We start from the raw sequence: 11,510 nt of genomic DNA, 5'->3' as shown, positions 1-11,510 counted from the left end.
AAAGAAAAAGAATCAGAAATAGGTATAATAACATATGAAGCAAAGTTTTACCATTTTTCTAGTCTATGCTATACTTTGAAAATAGCATCTTGTATTTCTTCATTTTCTTACCAATTATAGCAAATGCTGATGTGTTTTACATGTAGGAGGAAGGTCATATTTTCTCTGGATATTATATTTTTAATCAAAATCCAAAACTTAATATTCTTAGAAATATGCTCACATTCTCACCAGCAATTTTTATGTGATGCAGTGCTTGGACTAGTAGAGATTTGGGGCTATATTCACCTGCATAAACAGTGTGGAATGAGGTAAATAAAGTTATTTAAAAAATGGAAGTTAGGAATATACAAATCTGGGAATACAATCTTTAACTACAAAGGACTATTATTTGCATACCAGTAACTCCCCAGTTTCACCAAATATAACAAAGAAGATATTATCTGGAACTGCTGGACCCATGAGGGGACTGGAGCCAGCACATGACAGCCTGAGGACACCTTGGCTCACCACCTATTTTTGCACACAAAGTTTTATTGGAGCTCAGCAATGCCTGTCCATTTAGGCACAGTGCGTGACTATTTTCACACTTGATGGCAGAGGTGAGTGCTTGCAGCAGACACAGTGTGACCTGCAAATCCCTGAATATTCATTAATTGATGCTGAACAGAAAAGCCCTCATTCTAGCTCACCAGACTGCTCTGTGTTGTCAGAACAGATCACGGATTTCGAAGCAGCCACCCAATTGCTCATGCAGCTATCTCTGCCCAAATTCTTTTCTTGAGTTCTACCTGGGAATCTCTTCTTCATTCCCCAGCACAAATGTCCGACAGGTGGTCTATGTCATTCCTAAGCACAGAAAATCACGGCCCCCTTGGTGTTGTAATAACACTCTGACCTGGGCTTTGCACTAAAATAGGATGTTGCGTTTCCTTATTCTTCCTTAGAGCGGGAGACTTGGTATAATTCATGGTTTTGTCTCCTAGAAACAAACAAACGGACAAGAATTTGTCTATGTTTAGCATAATGCTTAGAAAACACAAGGTGCTCGATAGATTTTCTGGTTCAAAAATCAGAAGAAAGAAGGAAGGAAGGAAGGAAGGAAGGAAGGAAGGAAGGAAGGAAGGAAGGAAATCAAGGAAGGAGAGAGAGGGGAAGGATGGGGGAAACAAAAATTTGAGGTAAATGAGTGAAATAATTAATTGACTCAGGCTACAGAACATTATCCCAGTAGAATGAGCCACAGTCCTATTACTTAAGGCATCAGTGTTCAAGGTGGGATGCACACAATTATATATTGAGGGAAATATCAAGAAATATATGTACATGTGAAAAGGACCTATCTATAATACCTATAGGATACACTGCATATTAATATATATCAAAACAATACTTACCTGGCAGGGGAGATACCTGGTTTTCCCAGGGCGAGGCTTATCCATTGCACTACGGATGTGCTGACCCCTGCGATTTCCCCAAATGTGGGAAACTCGACTGCATAATTTGTGGTAGTGGGGGACTGCATTCGCGCTTTCCCCTGTTTTTTTTTTTAAATATATATCAAAACATAATTCTAATATATGCTGTTATGATACATATGGGAAGCATATATAATACCAACATGTTTAGTTATTATTACAATTTTACTTTATTTAATTTATTATTTTTTTTAGAGAGAGAAATTGCATGCACATGTGTGACAGAGGAGCAGAGGGAGAGGATCTCAAGCAGACTCTGTACCAACATGGAGCCCAATGTGAGGCTCGATCTCACAACCCTGAGATCATGCCCTGAGCCGAGATCAGGAGTCCGACAGTTCAGCAACTGAACCACTCAGGAGCCCCAATTACAATTTTATTTAAGATACTATGGTAGTCTAACGTGATGAGGTTGGCATTACTTTATGGGAACAATAATTTTCAGCAGGCTCAAATGCTTGATTTCTCTTGCTACCACAGTGCTGCCAATTGCCTATATTTAACGAATTTACGTTTAACTGAATTTGGGTAGTAGAACACACTTACAAACTTAAAAAAAAATGAGTTCTGAGGTTGTTTTATCAGAAAATGTTGAGCTTTGATTCTGTCCTATGAGTAAGTATAAGGACAAACCATTGAACTTGAGGAACTACTTTAGATGGTACTACAACTTTCTTTCTTTCTTTCTTTCTTTCTTTCTTTCTTTCTTTCTTTCTTTCTTTCTTTCTTCTTTCTTTCTTTCTTTCTTTCTTTCTTTCTTTCTTTCTTTTTCTTTCTTTCTTTCTTTCTTTTTTTCTTGATTTATTTATTTGAAAGAGAGTGAAGGAGAGAGAGAACAAGCAGAGGGAGGGGCAGGGGGACAAGCAGACTCCCCACTGAGTGCAGAGCCTGACACAGGGCTGGATGTGGGCTCCACGTGCGGCTCCATCCCAGGACCCAGGATCATGATCTGAGCTGTGGGCAGACGCTTGACCCACTGAGCAGCCCCCCTCCCCAGCTCCTGAGGTGGTGCTATGGTTTCATTGACATGAACTCACAAATGGAATCTGTAGGACTACTTGCTGTGGTGTTGTCTAGATGGTTCCCGAGCAGACACAAGGTCATTGTCACAATTGCCTTCTCTTATATTTTTCACTTTTAATATTTTTTCATGGGCCTTATTTGAACATTCACTTGAGAAGAATTTGTTCAAAAATCTTGGACCTATAAATGTGTCAAAGGAGCATTTTAATTGGTTTGATTGGTAGGAAAATCATGTTTTGATTTCCTCATTTTCTCCATTACTTTTTCTTTTCTTTTCTCTTGTGTGAGAGTAGATGTAATTTTCTCTAGATCAGAGAAGACTAGTTATGGATGGTGTTCTAATATGATTTTGGAGTTGTTCTTCCATATGGAATTTACAGGGGACAAAGCACCAAATGGAAAATTGGCTTTTCATTCATTATCAGAAGATATGATACATTTCCAAATGAAGCTTTTTATTGAAGAATTCAGGACCTGAATTTGATTTAATAACTAAGGAATGATTATAGCTCTTAAAAATAATTTTGATTCCAGGGTACCTGGCTGGCTCCATCGGGAGAGCATGCGACTCTTGATCTTGGGGTTTTGAGTTTGAGCCCGACATTGGGTGTAGAGATGACTTAAACTAATACAAACTTAAAATAAACCTTAAAATAGAATAAAATGAATTACATGTTAAAAAAATGTCTTTCCTCTTATGAATGCCAGTACTCAAAGCAATCCTAAAAGAGTAGAATATCATAGAACATAATCTCTGTTATTATGCTGTCTGATAATTTTTAAAATTCATAAACATTTATTGGTTCAAAAGAGATATAATGATTTTACTAAATTTTATATACCAATACACTCTAATATACATATGAACCACCACTGTATCTTGTTATTTATCTGAAAATTTTCAGCAATTTTTTTCTGTTGGAAAATTGGCAGCCTTGACTACAATAAATAAATATTATAAAATGTCACTTCTCAATAACATATTTATATAAACATATATAAATGTATAAATATTTATATATTTGGAGATATTTTAATGTATTAAGCAAGTCAGGAGTTATATCTAAATTGCGTATTTAAACTTTCACGTGCTTGCTTTCAAATTTATACACAATGTAAATCACTCTTTTGGGTACACGGTTCTCAGTTCTGACAGGTGCACAGAGTCATATATCCGGCACCACACTCAAGACTCAGAACTGGTCTGTCACCCCAATTTTCTTGATGCCATCCCTTGGTTGTCAGCTTTTCCTGCACTTCCAACAGCTGTCGACCCCTGATGGTTTTTACCCAGCTACTGCTGTTTTCCCAGAATGCTGTAGCAGAGCAATCATAGATTATTCAGCCTTTTGAGGTCATCTTCCTTCACTTAGCATGACGCACATGAGAGCCATCCAGGTGTCCGTGTGCCTCAGTGGTTAGCCGAGCAACAGGCCATGTTCGAGCATGTCACCGTGGTCTATCTACCCACAGGATGGAGGACCATCAGGTAGCTTTCAATTCTTGGAAGTTAGGAATACAGCTGCTATAAATACTCATGTACAGACCTTCATGTGAGTATCCTCTAGTCTCTGGTTTGTCTTTCCTGCTTTTTAATAGTGTCTTTATAGGATAAATTTAAAAATTATGATGATATGTAATTCATTCATTTCTTATGAGTTGTGCTTTTGATATTGCACTTGAGAAGTCCTTGATCCAATGATACAAATATATTCTTATGTTTCTTTTGTTGTTGTTTGACATTTTATAATATTAGGTTTCTGATATATTTTGAGCTTGTATTTGTCCTTTAGTATGTTTTCACACCTTTCACACCTAAAAGCAATTAAATGCAAGCATGGAGCTATTTCTGGGCTTCCTGTTCACACCAGGACAGACTTCTGACCCCTCTGGTCACTACATGTGCTATGCTGAGTCCTGTGGTAAGGAAAATTAGTAACAGAAATTGACAGGAATATACCAAAAGTTGTGTAAGACCTTTCCAGAGAAGAATTCAAGCTCACTGGTATCAGATAAGAATTTTCGTCAAAACTGTATATAGTCCGATGATATGCCAATCAAAATATGAGCATGTTATTTTTGGCACTTGAAAATAATATTTTAAAAAAGATTTTATTTATTTATTCATGAGAGACACACACATACACAGAGAGAGAGAGAGAGAGAGAGAGAGGCAGAGACACAGGCAGAGGGAGAAGCAGGTTCCCTGCAGGGAGCCCAACATGGGACTTGATCTCGGGTCTCCAGGATCAGACCCTGGGCAGAAGACGGTGCTAAACCTCTGAGCCACCCAGCTTGCCCTGAAAATAACATTTTAATATTTATGTGGGAGGTTAAATTATAAAGACTGCCACCTTGATTTGAGAGTTAAAAGAGATACAGTTCACTTTCATTCTGTTGGTGTGGGTATAAATTAAGGAACTATGTCTAGAAATTCCAAATCTAAGCATTTAGTCTAATGAAAAAACTAAGTTTGCAAATACAGCATTCTATTAAAACACAATACCCCAATGCATTAAAACAATTCTTTACAGATTTTTAAGATAATTATATATATATATATGATTATTAGATGTTATTGTAAGAATACAGTATATGATGTATATGCCATACGAAAGTATGTGTTATTGGTTATGTTGTCGGCAAGGCTTCCAGTCAACAGTAGGCTGCGAGTAGTCAGTGTCTGGGGAGGTCAAAAGTTATACATGGATGTTTGACTGTGGGGAGCATTGGTGCCTCTCACCCTATTGTACAAGGGTCAGCTGTGTGTGTGTGTGTACATGAGTATCATGCCCTTTCCAAGTAGATGCATTAAAGGAATTATATAGTATTTCCACAAAGAGAGATATCAGCTGTCATCACTCATTACTGATCTACAATAATACTCAACAGTATATTTTATGTGAAACGGGAGTGAAAATATTATGTACATTATAATACAAAAGTGGATTTTTATAATAAGATGAGAAGATTTTATCTATCGATCGTCGTCTGGGGGACAGCTTCATGTATATTTGAGAAAAAATGGTGTAGAGTGGTGTGGGACCACCAGGGCTATACTCACATAGCAGGTGCTTGTCTTCAAAAGAGGGCAGAGATCATGAACATATAGATGTTTAGTTTATCAAGACAGGTTTGGACATGTCAGTTATGGGGTGTCAGCTAAGGAAGAACCAACTAAATTGTGCACAACAGAATGGTGAGACATCTGAGCAATATCTGGGAAGAAGAGGTCAGATATTGGTGAAGGAAGGAGGGGGGAGGAAATGTAGGTAGCTCCATGATCAAGGTTGATATTGTACTTGAGGGAGAAAGTAAATTGTAATGGAGATTTTTATGCTTTTTATTGTGGGATGTGTGATATAAACAATCACATTCATCTCCCCAGCGCACTCTGCAGTAAGTTGTGTGTAGCTCACCACCAATCCTTGGCCGTGAAGAGTTTATGTTGCCAGAGCGTGAATGAGAGAATGTGCTGAATTATGAATCCAGGACAGACACAGCAACAGACTCTGAAGTGAGAGGAACACAGACAAGTGATGTGTTTGTACCTGTGTGAAAAAGTAAAGAGGGATCCGTGCCAGAGCTCTCCATGCAACACACCAAAATGTTAACAACGGTTGGTTTGCTACTTTCTGTTTCTTCTTTCCACATTATACATGATCTAATTTTTCACAACAAATATGTGCTTATAGCTAGAAAATATATTATTTTCCTTAAAAGATCTAATTTGGTGGCTTGTTCGCTGCTCATTTAGACTCTCATCAGTACTGATGGGGTGTGGATCCCATGCTAGGCGGGACGTGTTTCCTGACTTTTAAAATTTTACTTGCTTAAACACTCCCAACACCCTGGCCTGGATCTGAGGGGTCCGAGGTGCTCCTTCCTTTATCCTGGTGCACATGTCACCCCGCATCTCAACATGAAGGCATCCCCACATTCTCCTGTTCCCTGCCCCTGAGTCCTTTAGAGAGGGCTGCCTCACTCATCTAATCCTGTCTGGCTCTCTCCCCCTCAGAGGCCCCAGGTGACACTTGTGGTGTTAGGAGAACAGCTTCTACAAGCCTGAGCATTGCACACACATCTTGCCGGCATCTCTGGCAGTGCCTGTCAGGTCATGAAACATCATTCAGTAATTGCAGTCCTGCCTGGTGCTCCAGCCAGAAAATACTACGTAGAAAGAATCAAGTGAGTAGCATCTTGATGGCAACCAAAAATAGCCTGGAACTCAGAGTATTTATTTGCCCTGGGAGCTTTTGTTTTTAGCCCTGTTCGCTCCCCTGTTCCCCACATGACATCCTTGACTAGCATCTCACCAAATCTCCAAGAACCCTAGTAATTGGTTGCCCTGGAGCACAATCGCCTGTACCTGTGAGTTGCCCTATAGGGTCTCCCACTAAAATTTTGAATAAAGCACATGATCAAATACATTAATAAATATCCTGTGTATACCTCTCTATTTTGGTGACTACCTATCCAAGATTTTATGATATAACCAAAAAATGGTTACTTAGTTTTATTTATGTAGTCCTAACAACAAATGCCAGTCTTAATATTTACCCATAGAAAATGCTGACAGAAAGAGGTGAAAATGGTAATAAGAGCTGTTCTTGGATGGTACATTGATATACAATTTTTAAAAGAAATTGCCTAAATTTTATGCATTTGGCATACATATCAATCAGTCAGAGACCAGTCGAAAGAGAGACAACACACCAGTTATTTAAACAGAAGCATTTGGTGTACAGAATTGTTAACCTGATATTTCAGAATTAGAATAGCAAAAAGACACTACAAAGTAGCAATTGTAGAAAGCAGCTGTTACCCTTAGAGGTCAAGGAACAAAGGAAAGAGATTATAATTTTTAAAACATAGATGCTTGCAGAGGGGTAGGGGGCTGGCCTGCGTGGCTAGAGCAGAGCTCTGTATAGAAAGAGCTGTGCACTTGATGTAAGAACCTCCGGAGCTTAGAGGGATTGCAGAGCTGCAACCTTGACCTCTGCATTGTTGGTTTATCTTCAGAGGGTGCAGTAATGGGCGGGAGCCATCTTTTACCCTCCTCTGCACCACACCATCTCCCTCTGGTGCTCACTGTTGGCTGCACCAAGGATGGAGCTCGACACCCAAGGAAAGAAGTGGTTGTCTGAGCCTAACCCCAAATCCCAAGATAGGGAAGCATGGGTTTGAAGCTTAGGACAAAAACGTAATACTTGGCAGAGAGTATATCACTTCAACTAAAAAAGCAGCTCACCCCACACTTTATTAAAGTCAACAAACCATTTAGTTCTTGGATGGGAGACTGCACACAATAGATGATCACTGACGGAAATCCAAGGTTACTTGGCCACTAACAAGCTAATTGGAATAGCAAATGTGATATAAAATCTCCTTGCACAACGTCTAATTTATTAAAAAAATAATAGACCTTCACGGAATGGGAAGTCTTGGGAAACCATTATGAGATATAAATTTGGAGGACTTGGTTTCCAGAAGTTGAGAAAGAGAGTAGGATTTGGTGATACTTTTCACATTTTCAGAGCTCATATTTTTTCTGCTTGAAGCTGAAGTGGTTTGATCGGTGGGTGACCGTGTTCCTGATTTGACCCACGTATCAGGGAACGAATACACAAATGCACAAGATAATGACCACTGGATTTACACAGAAGCATCCATCAGGGTCCAGGAAGGAATCGGATTCCCTGGGATCATTCAATAAGCGAACCAGGGTTCAGGGACCAGATAGGGCTGTAGACATAAACAAAGGAGCAAGAGAACCCAGAGATGAGCTACTGCAGGCAACCATCCCCTGGGGACAAAAAAAAAAAAAAAAGCACACAGATAATCTGAAGAGGAGGTGCCTCCTGGGAAACTGCAGGGCGGGTGAACACTACCATTGCTGGCACTACAGCGCTACAGCCAGGAAGGAGTAAGAAGGAGAAATCTCGAAGCTCCCTCCAGCCTAGGCATGTGCTGCCAGTGCTCCCGGGGGCCGACCCCAGCCACCCGACACCTATCACGGTAGCCGGGGTGATGCCGAATAATGCAGTAGCCTTTCTGTGTAGAGGTCAAGGCAAGCAAGAGCAGAGATTAATTTAGAGCCAGGATGATCATCAAAACCACTCCAGGTTCCCTGTCCACCATCACAGCCTTCCCTTGTGAAGGAGTAGACTCCTGTCCGCAGGTCGTGACTAGTTCACAGGATAAGAACTGGTTTGGATGATGGAGGGGTTTTATGTTCTGCTGACAGCTAGGATCTGTCCAGATTTCACATAATTTTTTAAAAAGAGAAATATTATATTGCCTATGATTAAATTATCTATTCATTTTTATTGAATCACAAAGTGCCTATCATAAATTTTATACATTTCCTGTGAACACAAACCACCACCTCCCGTAAAGGGGGGCCCTAAAATAGGATCTTTCGGTCAATCTGCCAACAGTGAGTGGCTTCGTTGCTGGACAATGAACAAGATGAATTGTGGCAAATGCAAGCAAAAGGATTAGGAACAAAATGCTTAAACAAATATTTTCTTTGTGTTTCATACAGAATATTATTTATAAATGTGTTTGAGAGACACTTACAGTTAGATTGCTTCAGTTTGAGAAGGTTTTTTAAGAGAAATTTCTAGTTAGCAGGTGCAATCGTGACATTCCTTAGTGCTGTTTATTAACTATTTCCAAATCACTGTCTTCTAGGAACAGATGAAGACGGCAATTTCCTTGTGCTTTCCTTTGGCCAATAAAATGTGAATGGCAGTGCCATGTTCACTACTGGGCCCATTTGAAGACTCCTCCCAGTGCCACAGCGAGCAGCAAGTCCGCAAAGACTGGCTACTGCACCGGCTCAGGTCCTTAATAAGAATAATGCGAGAAAGAACCCCAGGGAATCAAAGTGGATGTGTTGTTTGAAGCCACCATGATGTGAGTTGGTTCACTGCCATGTAATTTAACTTGTGCTGTTTGGTACAGCAAGTGTTCAAACCAAAAGCAGCTCACGCTTAGAGAGCCTGGCATCAACTAAGGGTGTGGTAGCAATGTTAAGACCAAGCTCTTCACGGTAGTAGCTCCATGGCTTGAGAAATTGGCCTCCTCCTCCAATCCTCCACTTTGCCTCACATTTTATAGAATAAAAAAAACTGAAGCATGAGGGACTGTGGATCATGGAGGTTATTTATGTGTGCAGCTCTCGGTTGGTATGACGCTGCCGTCTGCCTGCACTCAGCGAGCAGCTCTGTGGTTGATGGGGGATGGGCTCCAGGGTTCATGCAAAGGGGGAATTCGGTAAACATCACCTGGGAGGGGAGAGAAGAACATTTTTGACTTCTTGTAACATAAATAGTATCTATAACTTTTCAGGTTAGCCTGAAGTCATTTACATTTCTGTAATTTTATTTTTTTCTCTTATTTATTTATTTATTTATTTATTTATTTATTTATTTATTTATTTTTAAAGATTTTATTTATTTATTCATGGAAGACATAGAGAGAGAGAGGCAGAGAGAGACACAGGCAGAGGGAGAAGCAGGCTCCCTGTGGGGAGCCCAATGCGGGACTCAATCCCGGGACCCTGGGATCACGACCTGAGCTAAAGGCAGATGCTCAATCACTGAGCGACCCAGGTGCCCCTTTCATTTTTATTTTTTTAAATTTAAATTTACTTAGTTAACATATAGTACATTCTTAATTGCAGATGCAGTGTTCAATATTTTATCAGTTGCTCATCCCATCACGTGCCCTCCTTCCTGCCCGTCACCCGGTGACCCCATCCTCCCACCCACCTCCCCTCCAGGGACCCTCACTTTGTTTCCTAGAGTCAGGAGTCTCTCATGGCTCGTCTCCCTCTCTGATGACTTCCCATTCAATTTTCCCTTTGATTCTCTGTGCTGTTTCTTAAAATCCACATATGAGAGAAACCAGACAATGATTATCTTTGATTGATTGCTAAGCAATCTAAAATATTTGATGAGAAAGTGGAAGATAAATGTACGTAGGTGATACATTTTTCTGAATGAAGGAAAGTAAGGGATGAAAATTATTTGCCAATGTCTCTCCCACTTTACTCCTTTCCCCGGCACTCCGAGTTGTACCCGGAACTGGCTACCCGGCTGGAGACTTCCACTTTCCAATCTGTGACTGGGTCTGGTCCTTCAACTATTGGTAAATGGAACCATATATACAACATCGGAATTATGTCTTAAAAGAAGTGAATACCAATTCCGTGGTCTTTTCTGCATTCTTGCTGGTTGAGATGCAAAATGAAAAAACAAAACATAACATAACATAATGGGAGTTAAGCTGGAATATTCAATAAGATCTAAAAACGGAGCAAAATAAGCTATGTAGTTTATGTCAAAGTAATTTGGAGTCTCTCTCTTTTATAGAGGCTTAGATTGTGCTTATATGAAACTAATCACAGCAAACACTATAAGAAAACCAGTGCGTGCCTATTATTGGCCGTGGCCACTGTTGATTTTATTATTATCATAATATGACTATTAGTAAACTTCAGGCACAGAGGGTCGAGTTAATCATTCTCCTCAGCTCATGATCCTTTATCATTATTGATCTACTTGTTTTATTTCCTACCTCGCTGTTTGTGATATCGGGGGCTATTTATTTCTTGTCTCTGTGCGTCCATATTCTCCTTTGTAAAATGAAGGTAATAATAACTCCATTCTCTTAGTGCTGTTCTGAGGATTAAAAAAGTTAATTTGTGCAAAGCACTGTATCCAGTATATAGTCATTGCTGACTATCATTTTTATTGGTTATTACTATTTGTTTCTTTGTGTTCTCACTCCGCAATCCCATTTCCTGGGCTCCCATAGGCAGTCTTTCTAATATGGTAACGTGTATCGCTTTGTTCATATCTATTCTTGCAAAGTCTGCATTATTGGTTTATATGCATTATTTTTAATTTATGTAAATGTCATTGCACTACAGAAACCAGCAGTAACGTGGTAAGATCCTCTCACATTACTGGGAGAACGTCTGGCTTGTTTTCTCTTTCT

General features: G+C 39.7%; 1 pseudogene; it reads left to right on the top strand.

Moving 5' to 3' along the window:
* Positions 1-1,389: 1,389 nt before the first annotated feature.
* LOC140602025 (U1 spliceosomal RNA) lies at positions 1,390-1,540 on the top strand (annotated as a pseudogene).
* The last annotated feature ends 9,970 nt before the right edge of the window (positions 1,541-11,510 follow it).

Source organism: Canis lupus, chromosome 12 (genome assembly GCF_048164855.1).
Source record: "Canis lupus baileyi chromosome 12, mCanLup2.hap1, whole genome shotgun sequence".
Classification (NCBI taxonomy): domain Eukaryota; kingdom Metazoa; phylum Chordata; class Mammalia; order Carnivora; family Canidae; genus Canis; species Canis lupus.
The sequence above is the reverse complement of the archived record's forward strand: the minus strand, read 5'-3'. Positions and strand labels throughout refer to the sequence as shown.